Raw genomic sequence first — 16933 nt, forward strand, 5'->3', positions numbered from 1 at the left:
TGTGTAGTTTCCTATGAAGGCTCAAGGCACAGTGTCTGCTCTACAGATGTTTGATGAACCAGTAAAAAGGACAGAATAAAATGCCATGCAAAACCAGAGTGGCAGCTGATCACTGTAGCTGAGATTGAGGTTAAATTTACCTCTAAATCTTCTCTGTCAACAAGTTATTTAAGGCTTGCCTTTATTTTTGTATCCTTCCTGCTGTTTTGAGTTTCTGGATCATTACTGCGGATTAATGATAAATATACTAGTAAGATAGACTTCCTCCCAGTGGTTGGAAACATGTATTTTAGAAACTTGTTCCTCTACCAGTTTATTTCAGTGAGAATTAAGGTTTCCAAGAAACAAATCAGGCTATTTATATATTAGATGAGAAACAGAAGGATAGATTTTACTTTTTAAATTTCAGCAAAAACAAGAGTAACATATAACTGTGCCATGAAGATGTAGTCTGAAGAAAAATGAGCAGATGTAAGTATATTTCTAAGTACCCATCAGTTTAGCTTGGTGATGAGTGAGAATGAAGATTTTTTACATGCCATATAAAAAAAAAAAAAAAAAGATGCTGGAATAATCTCAGCAGCATCTTAATTCTGCAGTCTTTGTGGTGTGCTTGGAGTTGTAATATGCACAATCTACCCTGATGTTCACAGAGTAATGTAAGCACTGACAGCTGGTAATTTCTCTAAAGAAGTAAAACCTGTGCTTTAGGGAGCCCCTTAAGAGAATGGTCTCCTCCCTGAGTGACAACTGTATATGGCAACCACAATCAATAACTACTTTTCAATTGTAATAATTTGAATCTCACATTAACTCAAATGCGACCCTTTGCTTAATGTGACCAATTCGCAATGTGAGAGGTATGTTGGTTAAACTCATGTGACTGCAGCTTCCTGGAAAGAAAATTTAGAATAATAAAGCCACAGACAACTGCAGAGAAAACTCCAAACACATCACACTACACCCAGCTTTTCTCAGTACCCACTGAAAGAAACACAAAAAAAAGAAAGCGGAGAACCAAAGGATAACATTCATTCATATGAAAATCCCATAGATGGATTAAGATTGCTGAAGGTTGGGATTATACAGTTATGTTGCATAGTTATGGTTCTGAAAATTAGGTTCTAAAGCCTCTAAGGAGTTTTTGCAACACTACTGCATTTGAAGTCTTACACTTGATGGCTTTTTTTACTCCAGAAATGTTCTCCATGTTTGGATTAGCCCTATACACTGAGATGGTGCCTAACAAATTTAGTAAAACAGAGAAAAAAGTTCTTTAGACCTCTTTTGGGGACTCAGCAAGAGGGAGACTGACATAGGTTGATTTACAATTTAAAATGGAATGACATCACACTTTTGCCTTCCTCGAATTATTTTGGATATATCTCACACAAGTAAGGAAAAATTCTGTGGTGTTGATCTTGTTGTGCTTATAAGATAGAGGATGAGGGGAGAGGGAAGCAGATAGGAGGGAAGGAGGGAGGGAGAAAGGTCGAGCTGGTTAATGTTTTTCTTTCAGCTTGCTTTTTATGAGTCACATCACTAAGTATTTGCATTAGCAGGTCTCCTGCTGCTGCTAGATCATTCAACTGTTTGTTTAGTTGCTGTGCCTCTTGAAAAGTCCAGCAAGACTGAATTTTTATGCATCTTTCTTGTATTTTATTAACGAATTAAATCTTTAAGAAACAAAATATTCCCATCACTGTTCTTCTACCTGTAGGAGTAGCAGTCTCTCCAAGTCTCAGTACTACTACTCACTCAAATAAAAAGTTACAGAACCAGACAAGTATTTATTATTACTTCATTTTATGTTGTCTTCTGACCAAATTGTATCAGAAAAAGTGAAAATAACAATACAACTGACATGTCACAATAATCAAGTTTAAAGTTCAAAGCTTCTTATTCCCACTTGGGAATTGAAATAAAACAGTTGCTTAATCTTAAATGCTTGCAAGCCCAAACACTGAGTATAACTTTGACCAAATCACTTTGAAAGAGTGGTATTTCTTTCTTTAGGAATGGGACAAACATTGTCCAGAAACATACCAAATCAGAAGTTATGTAAGATTGAGATTGCCTTTTTCTTACAAAACTGGGTCTTCAAAGAAAATATTGTTACTGAGTTTAACAAAAGTAAGACTGTAAGCAGAACTCTATCATGATCATGATGAAGAGAAGGTGCTACGTCTAATTAAAAAAAAGGAAGAAAGAACAGCAGTCAGATTATTTTTCTTTGTGAGGATAATCAGCAATTTGCTGTTTGATGATCTTTCTCTTTTGCTTATTCCTCAGCATTCTTAATTTCTTTAATAGTTTGCTTTCAATAAACCTTTCTTTTTTTTTTTTCAAGAGTGCCAGCATAAGGTATGCTAATTAAATACAAGCCACAAACCTGCCCTACATGAAAAGGAAATTAAAGCGTACCAACTTACCTGTTCACAGAGAAGGGTAGTTCAGACTAGAGATCCACTATGGGTGAGACAGGGTCTCAAGGGCACTGCTTGTAAAGGAAGCTCTTCAGAATAGTTCTATATCTTCTATATAAGATGTTTGTTTTGGTTTTTCTCCTCTTAAATCAAAACAATGACTGATGGGAGAAAAGTAGGTGTTTTAAGGATGTAAAAGTCTTGTCTTGGTTATAAAAGAAACAGCACATTAAGAAAAGCTTTTCTTCAGTGCAGGATCTGATCTACGCAACTGTCTCTTGGTTCAACCCCAAACGGCGACTGTGGGTAAATGGTGTCTTCTTACTTATGACATCTGTTCCCTGTGTGAATTCGGACATGCGTGTCCTGACTTCAATAACAAAAATGCTTTTTTTCTAGCTACTTGTTATTCTTGCTACACCAACATAACTGAGAGAGTATGAGCTATAGCTCTTGTCTATCTTCAACAGAACTATGGGATAATTAAAGGACTACTCAGTTATTTCTATGCAAATTAACTGCCTAGGTGAAATTTAAAACATAGCTTGCTCTTCAGAGTGTTTGTCACTTGTAGTGATCTGCTAGAAGACAAGAAGTTAGCATACAAAAATGTTTAGTTGCCTGATTTAATTAATCTGGGGACTTTTAGGTAGAGAGTCTGTTTTCCACTTGCCACACAGGCATATTTTTTGAAGTGTCTGAAAACATTGAACAGTTCTTGGAAGCTGTTTAACCTCCCTCCTGTACAATTACTGCTTCATTCTAGATCCATTCTTGCCCTATGTGTCACTTGGGCTGAAGATGGCTACAAGAGAGGGGTCTTCTAGGATGACTCTGGAACAGCAGGTCGCTCTCTACATAAAAAATGGCAAGGCACTGCAGCAATTTATGTACTACAGCTTCTACTCTTTTCTGGAGCATGGCATTGATGTTTAAACTTCTTTAGGTATACACAAGGAGCACTAATGATTGGTATGTTCCACTCAGTTCCCTTCCTCACCTCTTACTCTACAGTGGGTGAAATCCACTGGCTAAAACAAAGCTGCTCCTCTGCAGTGGCTCAGGTACAATAAGTAAGAGTGTACTATTATTGCCTGTTAATTAAAATACTCCTTCAGGTGAAGTGCTAAAACACTCTCTGGACTCTGAAAACAGTAGATTTTATTCCTGTTCACAATCCTATGAAAAATTTGCTCCAAATTTACACAAGACAATGCTTTCCTTTGGTATAAAGTTTTTGCCTGATCCTATGACCTCTATTCTTCCACTGAGGTTTCTTCAGTTCCAACTCTGCACTGCTGCAGAGCTTCTTAACAGATTCTTGGGGAGCAGCATGATCTGACAGGGAGTGGGCACAGAGTTCTGGATAAACACACTTTTTAAGAACTGCAGGAAATATCAGGGTAGTGCTCACATGAGGCCTAATTTATCCTCTGGTCACTCAATGCAGATAATGGAGGCCGGTGATAGAGAATGCGTGCCCTGGGGTACATGCTGGTTCATTACACACACGTGGCTCCCTTTAAGTTTAATGTGAATTTAACGTACCAAGGAAAGAGAGGACATACCCCTGGGGGTGAGTGCACGCTCTCAAAAAAGATAATGAACTCCCACAATAATGCCTGTTTCTGAGATAGCTGCAAAGACTGAACATTGATAAGTAAGCACTGTAATGACTGATCCTTACGCTTCAAGTGTTCACCTCAATCAATAGCTCTTTACATCATTAACATCTCTCTGAACATTTAATGCGTGGGGAGCATTCCTGCTCTCACTTGTGTTTTCTGTGACACCTTCAGAGATGCCCGGCTCAGAAAGGCATTAAAGCACAGCCCTCACGGGGCCTGCTGACCGCCAATATTGCGCTTGTGGTCGCTTCGGCCTCGCTCACGCCTCAGACTTTTGGTGCAAGTGCCCCTGTGGGCCTCCCGGGGCCGGCCTGGGGGCTGAGCCCCTCGCTGGAGCCCTGAATGTTTCATGTGCCGAGCGGAGCCTCCCCTGGGTCCCTCGTGGCCGCCCGTGTGCGAGCGCTGCGGGGCCGCGCCGCTGCCAGCCGCGCACGCACGGCCAGCCCCCGCTGCCGAGCCAGACCCCGCTCGCCTCTAAAAATAGCGCGGCTGAGCTATAAATAGCAGCGCCTGGAGCGGCTCCGGAGTGCCCCCGCCAACGCCGCCGCTGCTGCTGCGGGAGGAGAGAGCCCTCGGGAAGGGCCCCGAGGGGACGGGGAGGCGAGGGGAGGGAGGATGGATGGATGGATGGATGGATGGATGGATGGATGGATGGATGGATGGATGGATGGATGGATGGATGGATGGATGGATGGATGGATGGATGGATGGATGGGATGGATGGATGGGAGCCAGGGGCAGGGTGCTCCTTTCCGGGCGGCCGCGGGCACGGGCGGATCCGCAGGCTGCGGATGCTGCTGTGTGGGGCCGGGGCCGCTGCACCTCGGCGGGCTCCTTCCCTCCTTCCCTGCCCCCTCTGGGCCCGCGAGGTACCGCGGCTCCCCAGGCAGCCAGGAGCAGAGCCCTTCCAAGGAGTGCCCAGCGACGTCAGGGGCCATGGGCACATGCGGGGACACAGCGGGCACTCCCTGAGCCGCGGGAATCCCTGCCCCCGTGAGGCTGACACAGCGCGGGCACAGGCTGCCCGGTGAGCTGTCCGTCCTCCTGGGAGACAGTCAAAAGCCACCCGGACACGGCTCTGGGCCTCCAGCTATGGGTGGCCCTGCTTGAGTAGGGGGCTGGACCAAATAACCTCCAGAGGCCCCTTTCCTCCTTCCAGTGCCCTGTGATCCTGTGAATCCCTGTAGAGCCAGGCTCAGAAATAGCAGAACTGAGGATCCTCCTTCACTTAAGGCTTCCACGACTGTGCTAAAATTTAGTAAGAGCTTTCTAGTCTGGTGTGTTGCTGGTGTTTTTGGCTTTGTGGTGGAGGAGGTCTCTTAGGGCAAACTTTGATTGCAGCTAGCAGGCCTCCAGTGGAGAGCTGCCGATGCCTTGAGAGAGCGAGCAGCAGGGAATTGCATTTAATACCTCCTCCTTTCACTTCTGACGTTCTTTCTGCAAGGAACAGCAGGGCTCCCCTACTATGCTGTATGATCTTGCTCTGTTAACTAATTTCCCCTTGTAACAGGAATGCTCTTGCTTGCACAGTGAAAGTAATAAATAACGAAAAAATCCCGTGTCAGTAAAGCCTGTTAGCTTCATGGTGCTGCAGTTTTAAACAATGTTGTTCTCTCCTACTGAATGCTCTGCTTGCTTTCTGATCTAACCTGTGCCTTGCACCATTTGAGAAGGTAAGAAAGAGGATATAAAAATCAGAAATCTGTCCCACACCACTGTAGGTCATTTACTGAGAAGAAGAGCTGAGCCTCCATGACGAGGCCAGCCGGTGTTTTGCTGTAGTTGCTTAGTCAGTACCACCTTGCAAATGTTCACGCATCTGAAGATACTCAGATCTCCTTCAGGCTCAATTTGATTCATTGTAATCAGATAATTTTTTTTTTTTTTTCAATTAACTGCTAGCAGAAAGTGGCTTTTTTCAGAAAATGAGTTTAGTTGCAATGGTCCGGTGCAGCTGCACATTTTGAAAAGTTCATTTTGTGAAGTTTTTAGTGGTCAACAAAGCCCCTTTCAGCCAAGCCCTCATGTTATTTGAAGAAACTACTTAAATACATAGGTTTGGAATACAAGATAGAGGAGTGGCCTCTCTGTTGCTCACACAAACATGTGCATACCTGCCCCATATTCCTTTATACCTTCTGCTTGGAAACACCTGTGAGCTTCTAGAGGATCAAACTGTGACTTTATTGAGGCCAATGTCAACATCATTGTGGACTTTAGTGGGGAGCTGGAGTAGGAACCAAATTCACGATTGTGATTGAAAATCACAAGTAAAAAGCACTTGAGCATTACAATCATTATATATATTTTTAAGTACTTTATTGGGCCAGCTGTAAAAGATAAAAATGGGGAACAGGTTTTATGTTTGGGGTTTTTTTTCCTCTCTACTGTTTTTTTTAAATTAATTATGAAGAAATAAAAGTATGCAAAAAGGTGTCCTGATACTTCTAGACTAGCATAGTATGAAAATATTAAGAAATTGCAGCAATATAAAGAAGTTCCCATCTAAATAAATGAAATGGTTATGAAGTTATGGAAACATGCTCATTCATACACAAAGAGCTGTAGTTGCCCAACATTGCAGAGTCCAAAGATCTTTTTTAAGAGACACCAAGGAAAATTCAGGTACAGCTAGGTAGATAGAGACTTCAAGAACTGGCTGGTGCTGGAAGCCTGATCCATTAAGATAATGAAAAATTCTTAACTCTTTTAGTTATTTACAACTGTTTGGCCCCATTCTGCATGGGAAGTGAATTCCTACTGAAAGCTTTAATGTTTGTCACTCAGAAAAGACATAAAAATATCATTCTTTTCATCCTGCAATAGCTGATTAAGCCAAGATCTTACAAACGTATGATGATAACTTTATCACATATAATTCTCCCAAAATTTTCCTGGTCTCAGCCTTGGCTGAGTTTATCGTTAATATCTGATAACATATTTTTCCCTGTCCTCCAATTCCAGATTAACTTTGTGACAGTGCATCTTTAGAGAATTTTGCTGTAAATCATGGGTTTAATTTTATCTCAGCACATTTAGACACCAGTGGCTGTCTTTAGTTCTTTAATTTAAAACTTTGAAGTTGTTAATTTGGCCTCATTAGTTGAAGTGTCACAGTATACAGTTCACAGCAGTATTTAGAAAATTTTTAAATGCTGAGTTAATACTACTTGCCACTTCAGAAGAATTGAAACACTTTCAAGGCAGCTGCTGAAGTGTTTGCTAGTACAAAAATGTATTGATAAATACTGAGATCTTGTTTCTCATCCTTTTAATTGTGTTTAAAGATGACACAAACTGATGTATCAACTACTACATAGCAAATTCTAATAGACTTATCAGGAAGAATAATAAATTTCCTTTATTCAGGAGGTAACTTCTGGGTGTTAGGCAATGTAGTATAAGATAACAGATTGGGTTATGTATTCACTTGGTGAAGGAGTTTTTTCAGGTACTTCAAAGGCAGTATCCTGGTGGTAGGATGCTGAGCTAGATGGACTGCAGCTCTGATACAAAGGAACATTATTTTATTGACATATGTCACAGAAAGCTCAGCTTCGTGCACAGACAGTGCTCATCCCCTCAGTGCCTTTTACTGGCTCTGTAGCTATCCCCTGAATCGTGCTTCACACAGCCTCATATGGGGCTTTTTCCTTGGCATTTAGGAACAGAAGCATTGCTGTTCCTGCTATCCTTGTGCTAGAGTCTTTATGACTAGATGGAGCAGAGCTTCTTTTATTGGCTTTTGGCCACCAGGAGCTTTTTGCTTATTCTGAAGAAATTTCCAGTTTTCTGGAATTCCCAGTGCTTCACCATCCCATGTCACTGCTGTGGCCACACTTGTGGCTGATGGTGACTTTGCTTTGTGACACCTGACACTGCTTATGCCTCACCAGTGCCGAAGGTGCTGGACTGAGCTTCCTGGCCACCCTGCCAAGTGCACAGCATGCCCCTGACATGACATAAAGAAATGAAGAAGCTCCCAGTTTTTTCTTTCTCCTCTTCAGCCATCAGTCTGTTATTTCTATCTGGTGCAGCTGCTGCAGGAAGAGGCCATATTACCTCTGTGAACTGCAGAAACTTGTAGCTCACTGCTGTGAGCCAGCAGGTTTCAAATGGGAACTTCAGTTCCTTGTGAAGATCTTATGTTCAAGATGGTCACCTTTGACCTACCACATGGCACATCACTGATGGTTTACAGTTCTGGAGGTGGAAAAATGGAAAATAGAAATAATACTATAATACTAAACAGCATGAAGATTTAAAGGGATGAAACTATTTTCTCATTTAAATCCTAACAAAATAAATTATAGACTTTTTCATGTAGCTCATTCATGCAATAGTGTAGTTTCAGCAATTGTTCTGAACATCAGTTTTACCTTACAGCGCTTTATAACTGACAAAAATAGGGAAAATTCAGCGATTCCTCACTGTATAGAACAGAAGCTGGCTTCAAAATTTCTTGCTTTGTCAGGCAATAACATTCCAATGTCATGTCATGTAGAAAAAGTCAAAGCATGTGCATGAGCAGAGGAAATCTAGTCAAGTAATGGGAAAAAAATCTAAAACTCAAGGGAGAAGAGACAACAATTACCAGCTGCTATAGTTAAATATTCCTTTCTGTGTTCTCTTTCAATCTTTTGATTTAATTTCTTTTTGTAAGGCACATTCTTAATTCTAAATTAACATAGTTCACACATGTCCTGTCATACCTTGGTATGTAAATACTAGGATAAAATTAACAGAATAAATTGTGTGAAGGCCTGTTAATTAAGAGAGAATTTGCTCTGTTCTGTGGTGGGTTTTTTTTTTTCCTACTAGGCATTATTTCCAGTTTTCAGCCTTTATAGGCAGGAGGAGATCAAATAGTAAATAAAACATACAAGACCAGTAGAGTTGGGGTTTCTTCTATTTGTAGGTCAGTGGCCCTGATGCAGCCTGTAGCTTGATATTGCTTAAAACAATGGAGATGAGTTATCAGCCAAGCTATAATAACAGAAGAAACTGACTCTGAATAGTTTTTTCTCATTTATAACTTACATTGTAAATAATAGCATTTATAGGAAGGCTGCAAAGTGGCACAACACTTTACCAGTGCAGCCCTGCATCTGACTAGAAGTTCATTTGGTCAAATATGTTTCCAGTACTGGCCATAAGTAGATGTCTGGGAAAGACTAAGAACAGGACAAGAACACAATACTTTCCCTTTTTCCTTTCTCAGCCCTTTGGGAAAAAATGGCTTTCAATCTTTGGCTGACCACTGTGGTGGACACATAAACCTCAAGGTTTTCCAACAGCACCCATCTCATGTTTCAGTGCTGATTTGTACTTAAACTGTTCCTCATGACTCGCTGGCTGTGCCGGGCTAGTGCTTAAATGTGGCAGATCAAGACTCATTTTGTGAGGCACACGTCTGCACAGAGTGCTCAGGGCAACTATTGCCCTGAGAAACTTTAAACCTCTGGTTTCACTAGACAAAACAGATTGGAAGGGGAAAAGGTACACATCATGGTCTTTGATTCTCTAAGTTAGGCACTAATTATAAACATATTCCTGAAATCTGACAGATAGCACATTGCTGCACAGTCCCTGCAGCAAAATCTTTCATAGCAATTTGGAGCCCAAGGAAATTTCCATTGCCACAGCACTCGACCTTCTTCACGGGGAATAGAGAGAAAGCATTTGCTTGTTTTCGGGGAGAGGAGAGCGTGCCGATGGAGTGGGTTGCATATCCTTGGTTGGATGCTGCCACAAGCCTCCCAGGCAGTTGAGAAAGGGATATTCCAAGGTGTAGACCAGTCCAAGGTGAGTATTGGGCATTGATAGAAGGGAGAGACTGTATTGCATCCATCCTGCTAAAGTCAGCATTCTCTCTGCTAAGAAGAAAAACAGATTTTTGGAAGTTTTTCTTCCAAAATAGGGGGGATGGGGGTAGATGTGATTTCAGGGCTTGAATTTTCAAAGGAATCTAAAATAACTGAAGTGCCAGCTGCAAATTTATCTCCATCAGCAGAGACAGCATAAATTTATTTATATCTTGATTTTACCTGCCCAGGAAGGGGCCGTTTTTCTTGTTGAAAAATGTGAAATGTTTGACTTACAGTGTGACTATTTTAGAAACCCAAAAAAGTGATCCTGCCTTTATTGAAATAAGTACTTGACTGTGTTGCTCACTGAAATCCATGAGGTTCCACAGCATGGCGGTGTACTTGAGAGGTAGCTCAGTTACTTTCTCGGGCAATCATGTAATTTGTGCTTCATCAACTACAGTTTATATATTAATGAATAGGCTCCTTGCTGTCAAGTTCCTTCATTTGGATGCTGTGTAAATGATAACAATTTGCAGATGAGCTCTGGCCCATGAGAAGCCCAATAGGAGTCATTCTTTATCCTGCAGGGCAAGAGTATAGGCTAATCAGTACTTGAGCAGCCCACAGATGTTTAATTGGGATAAAAGGACTGATACAATTAAGGTGCTCTTTCTATTTATTTCAGAATCTTGAAAGCATTACTAGGAAATTATGTATGAGAAGAAATAATTGATCTGTATGCAGAAATGACATGCAGGGGTGAAAATGTCTGAACACATAAAAAGAAAGACATTCTCATAATATACATCACTAGCTATGCCATGTTGTGTTTTGCTAATGACAAGAGATGGAAAATAAAGAGCAGAGTCATAATTTTTCCACGTTTTTATGGTTTTCTTATTGTCTCCTGTTCTTATTTTTCTGCCTGTATAGACACCCAAACTATAATACCTCCCTTATACATCAAAGAAATTTGATGAAGGACTGCCTTGATCTTTCTTACTTTCATCTGTCTCTCATTGCTTCTCCATGTTTTCTCTGTAGCTACAGGTGGATACCACCCAGCAAAGGCATTTGCAAAGGCGTGTCTTTGCTCTGTTGAGGGGCCTTGCAGCTGACAGGCACACTGCTAAAACTGGATCCCATGACCAGTGGGAGGATGGCCTGGTTTTGGGTTCACCTGTATCTTCACAGGGGCTTGCTAGGGTATCACTCATGTAACTGTAACAGTTGCTTAATTTGCCTCCAGCTCTTAACAGTTAATCATGTGGTTTATGATATCAGATAAGGAAATACCACAAAATACAAATATCATCGTGTTCATCCCACACAAGTATGATAAGCTTTAGTAGAGGCAGTTGAATAAGGGAACCGTTCCACAGGATGTTCCTAAAATAAGGAAAATAAATGGTGCCTTATTAGAATAAATATTAGAACCCCTCTGATTGTGCCTTTACATTCTTTTTTCTTTTTTAATTGATTGAATCTGGAGGGTCTGTCTTGATTCCCAGATTCAAGGGCTTTCAAATTTTCACATTTTTTAGCAATTTTTACCAGAGTGAGTCCCGAGAAGCCCAGGGAAGGACCTCCCAGGGCTTCAAGACTCAGAGACTGGGCATAAGCTGAGTTGTAAAAGGTCTCAGGTTTTGTGCTGCTCAGCAGGAAGGCCAAATGTACTTTCAGGGTTCACACAAGAGAGGACGGTCCTGCTGCTTCCACAAAGCTGATGGGCCTGGAAACAGCGAGTATTAGACTGGCTTCAGACTCAACAGAGGAGAGACCATATGGTGTGACTGAGTCCTTGGAGCCTCTGCTCTTCTGCAGCTGGCTGGATTCCTTGCAGGCCTTAGCTATGAATTTAGAGAAACCCTGTTCTTTCTCTGCAAAATACTTCTGTTTTGACAAACCAACAAACAATGCTGCAAAAAATCCTATTTTTCTGGAAATCTTTGGACCTGCGCAAACAATACTCAAGCTGGGTTTGTTTTAATGTTCTGGATTAAGTTTGTAAATGCTTTTTCCATAGCTGATGCCTGACAAGGGAATCAGGCTTCTGCAGGTATTGAGACATGGACCCAGAGTAATTCCAGTCCACTAGGAAATTAATGTGGATTTTAGGATGCTGAAAAATAATGCATGTCTATTAATCAGGTCTGAATGCCAAATGCGTATCTTAGACATTGTAGCTCTGCATCCCTGTGGATAAAGGTCCACTCCTTTTTACCCTAACTTGTTCTATCAATAGAAAACACCTATTTCAAGCATAAATGCCATTGCTTAATACGTATGATCAAATCTGTTTCTGCTTCAGAACTATTCGAAACTTTCCACATTCTCATTAATGGGAATGGCCTGACATATGCTCAAAGTTCTAGCCCATTGTAGTGTGTTGACTTGAATCCTAAAATATGACTATGTGAAAGAGCATATTTTTTCAATAGAGAATAATAGCACAGGAGACTAGACTAATGTTGGAACCTTATAAAAATCTGCACTTGTCACAAACTTTTATACTGAGGCCCAAATTATTCAATGCACAGCATCATCAAATCTAGGAGCTGATGCTGCTCAGCAGCTTACTGGAGACAAGTAAAAAGCTTCAGAATAAAATCCCTCATTTTTGGAGAATGATCCTCTCAGCAGAAGATGCTTAGCTGTATGTTTGAATCTATTCATTGTAGATAGTTTAAAATATTCAGAAAGAGTTGGTCTTACGTTTTCTGTGAATACCAATACCAAGGTAATTTCTTTTCTATGCATTGTAATTACTGATAACGTGAAAAAAGGATCTCCTTTTCCTCTAACTTCCATTCAACACTTTTACTGCCACCTTTTTAGGTGTGCTGTGGTTTATAGTCAGTAGGTATGATTGTTATAGAATACAAACTAATAGGTAAAGCATTTTAGCATCTATGTGTCTGCTATATGAAAGACCTGGTTTTTCTTATGTGTAGTTTACAGTCTGTGTCTCCTGTTAAAAGAACTGTGTGTGGATGTAAAATAGCAAAGTATAACACTAACCAGTTGAACTGATTTATTATAGTCCAGTAAAATTAAAGCAGTTTGGCACAAACAAAAGTTACTGCTGCAGTTTTTCTGTAGAGAGACAAATTCAGGTGTTACAGAAATGCAGAAAACACAAAGAAATTGAAGAGACTCTGTTGACAACAAAACAAATCATTAGCTAGAAATGAGCCCCTGCTGTATCTGGGTCTTGCTCCCTCACCTAATGACTGCAAAGATCAGGGCTTAATTTTCAGTTGATTAAGTAAGTACTGAGTGTGTGGTATAGATTCCCTACTGTGTCTTACACAGATTTAACAGAGGTGGTCATAAATCATGATGTATTAAAAAATTCTCCATCCTGAAATTATCCCAAAGCACAACAGTTTCTGTTGCTGTACCTGAGTTTAGGCAGAGGTGAGGCAGAAGATTTGCTCTCTCTCAGTCTGCTATGGCTCAAATTAAAAACTTCACAAAAATTAATACCATCTTTTCAAATGCTGTAGACTACTTGTTTTCATTCTAAGAAAAGGCAAAAATAATGGCATCTGAATAGTTGCTGAGCTACTTTAAAGATAATGCTAAGGCATGTTTTTACCAGGTCTGTGTGTAAAGCCCACAGGATTTTAGCTCATAAGGAACATTGACAAATAACTGCTTTTGAGAGACTGAACCTTTCACATTCAGAAACTCTATCAGACAGTTCCCCTGTTACATTATCAGAAATTTTGCTTGGGAAAAGGCTGTTCATCATTCAAAGCCTGATCTTGCAGTTAAGTGGAGGATGTTGCCAGTGGCATCACCTTACCTACACTCTGCCTCCATGCATGCTGTCGATCACCTCAGTGAATCTTCAAAACCTGAACTATCATCTGATTAGTTTTCAAAATACTTCTTGCCAAAATAATTTCCCTTTTTTATGGCTTTCTATGGGGAAACACACCTTTCCTTGGAGATTGTAGGGCTCCCTAAGACAAACATGGCTGCAGCTACAGAATCTCTGCATCTCTCATTAGAATGAAAATTCTGCATATTCAACAAAGTAAAAACTAGATGTCCTGAGGTTTATTCACAGGTCTGATACTCAGAAAATCAAGCTGCATTTCTTTGCCATTGAATCTTTTTATCTCATTACAATGAGCAAAGCCAGTTTTTTCTAACCTCCACAACAAAGACAATACTTTTTTTTCTCCCTAACTGCTATTTATCTGGTTTGAAAACTTCAGTTATAAACTTCTTGGGTCTGTTAATGAGTGCCTGACTGTTTGTACAGAGCCTGGGACAGTGATCTGTTTGCGTCTTCAGGAAGTCACCAGAGTTCAAACAACAGCAACAACATTCTGGCATGAGTCAACTGCTGAAAATGCTCCTGTAAGGGACTGGTTAATTAAAGATCTGCCATTACTGCGACTTTGTTCCATCACAACAATTGTTTAGGGCCTGCATCATGCACACGTAGCCCACACTTATTAAATTAAATTAATTTTGCCAAATAATTACAATTTTTAGACATGCTTCTTGCATTTTATCTGTCCTCACTCAGAGCAGTTTCCCACTGATGTTTTTCTACTTCAAATAATCATACAGTAATTGATGACCTGAAGTGGTAGGATTGGACACAAGAATATAAAGAATTACTCTGTCCTAAAGTTGCACATGGTTAAGACCTCTTTACAATATTATATCCTTTTATCTTTCATGCCTTTCAAAGATGTTTGACATTAAAAAGAAAGCCAAAATAAACAAAGATTAAGCCAGAGATAATTTATATTTCAAAATAAAGAATCAAAATTATTAGTAGTAATGTATGAGATGTAGCTAGACTAGTTTGGTTTTAAATCTTTAGCCAATATATATGAAGCTATGATTAAGTTCCACTATTTTCCAAAATATTACTAAAAATTCTTAAGGAATACAACTAAATAAATAGCTTTTAAACAATAACCAAATATTTTGATGTGTTACCTTGGATTTGAGAGCAGTAACTTCCTTTGCCCATATCCTGTTGTGACTACAGAAGGATGTTTTCAAAAGACAAAAAAAAAAAGATGACCTTTTGATGATTTTATTAACTTAGGGACCCATGACAATTAGAAATATGAGCACAGAGGAAAAGTAATAAAGTTTACTCTGCTCCCATTTATTTCATAGCATTTTTATTTTATGTCTAAGATGGCAGAGAATCCGATACAAAAAAAAAAAAAAAAAAAAAAGCAAGCACTGCTCATAATCTTTCCAGCCTTTGTTTTCTCAGAACACTGCCTAACACTCTCTGTTACCTGCCTCCTTTTATCTTTAAGAAGGCCATTCCAGGCAGGTGATTTTGTTAAAAACTAAGCTCCCAGTGTGAGACCTGAATTTCAGAACTAGTTGAAAGTGTACTCTCTGAAAGAAACAGACTCTTTTTCAGGTGACATCAAATAAAGGTCTAAAACCTGACTAAAGTCTCTGCCCTTAGATTTTGGTTAAAGGTGTAAATATATGGTTTGTGAACTTTCAGCAAGGCCTTTGAAAACAAAAACTATTCCGAAATATGTGTATGAGGACAAAAGAAAAGGTTTCATTGTTTAAGGGATACGTACCTCTGGCTCCTCCCCCAAATTACGACATTGCCTTGAAACCAAAGAGTTGTATTGATTTTTCCAGTTCTGATGACACTTGGTATGTCCTTTGACATTCAGGATCATCTCTGAGGAGATATTTCCTTTACAACTGTCAAATCAAATCAGGCAAATCCAAGTTCACAATTAAGCAGCTTCTGCTGTCAGACAACCCTTTTCTGGAGTATAAAGCTACTGAGCACTAGGTTCCTGTGTGCCAGTTGACTTATCTGCTTAAGAAGCATGGAATTTTATGTGTGGGTCTAAAGTGATAAGATTTATCTGGTGGAGAAGATTATGTATGCACATTGCAGTGCTACTGGCTTGCTTCACATTAACAAGGAGTAGGTTTAAGATGAATCAAAATCAGTCTTTAAACTGAAGACGGTCTATTTAAATTACAGTTAAAATTATTGCTGGAGCTTTTGCATATAGACAAATAGTTTCACTAAGATGAAAGTATGTTAAAAATGAGGACTGAAGTTTAGCCTCCCTGATCAGACTTGCAAATTAAGGTACCAGCTTTTCCTTGATTTTAGTGGGAGTTAGAAACATGATTGGGTTGAAAACTGTACCACTGCACAGGTAGAGACTGGAATGTTCTGGATTTCCTATGAGTCTGTGTCAGTCTGACTCCTGTGAACTTATGTGGCTTTGGAAATTGAGACTTGGCCCTTTCAGCTGTTAAATTTTACTTGTTAGCTGTAAAATTTACCCTTGTATGAGATAAATTCATCTGTCAGCAGTGAGACATTTCTTCATAAAACAGGCGAAATTCTATGTATTTAGAATTTGTCTTCTTGCAACCAGCCCTTAATTCAAAATGAGTAGCAGCTTATTTGCTTTCTTTGCTGTTTTGGGTCTGTTTCTTCTAGGTCTAACTTCTGTAATGTGAGCCTATACTGTTTTGTAGAGTATCTTTAGAAAATCTTCAATGCTGTGCTTTTTTCCCCACTGCTACCCTTGGGCACATGCAGTGCAGTAACAGAATGAGCTGCTCCTTCTTTTGCCTCGAAGATGTTTAGCAGAGATGATCTTTCAGATTGCAAAATATGTGACCTTTGCACAATGCCATGGCTCATTCTTGTGGCCTGTAGAAAATTGCCCTGCTAATGCTGTTGTAGCAGAGAATTTTCTCTCAAAGTATCTGGTCTGAAGGGTCCTATTAACTGAGAGACTAAACCAAACAGAAGAAATCTGGCAGGGAAAGTAAATTCCAAAGTTCCAGCCTTTCCATACCTGTATCAGTTGTAATGTGGCATTCTGGCCAGGAGGTGATTCTTCAGTAATTCCCATAAGGACCTGCAGAAAGATAATCATAATTCTTAATGTCTTCATTAATACATAAGCAATACATTTTCCTTCCCTGCTGAGGGTCCCAGATAACCATGGTGCCTACATAGTCCTTGATGGGACCTTTCAGAGGACACAAGTCTCAAAAGTAGCAGTAAGTATTCACATTATTT

The 16933-nt window shown here is 40.0% G+C and overlaps 1 pseudogene; it reads left to right on the forward strand.

Annotated features, from left to right (window-relative positions):
• The first annotated feature begins 4761 nt into the window (after nucleotides 1-4761).
• The window catches only part of LOC106628193 (spermatogenesis-associated protein 7-like), a 43139-nt pseudogene continuing 30967 nt past the window's right edge, over nucleotides 4762-16933 (forward strand).

This window comes from Pseudopodoces humilis, chromosome 3 (assembly GCF_049639895.1).
Source record: "Pseudopodoces humilis isolate 2021_Gansu_Grassland_sample_001 chromosome 3, ASM4963989v1, whole genome shotgun sequence".
NCBI lineage: Eukaryota > Metazoa > Chordata > Aves > Passeriformes > Paridae > Pseudopodoces > Pseudopodoces humilis.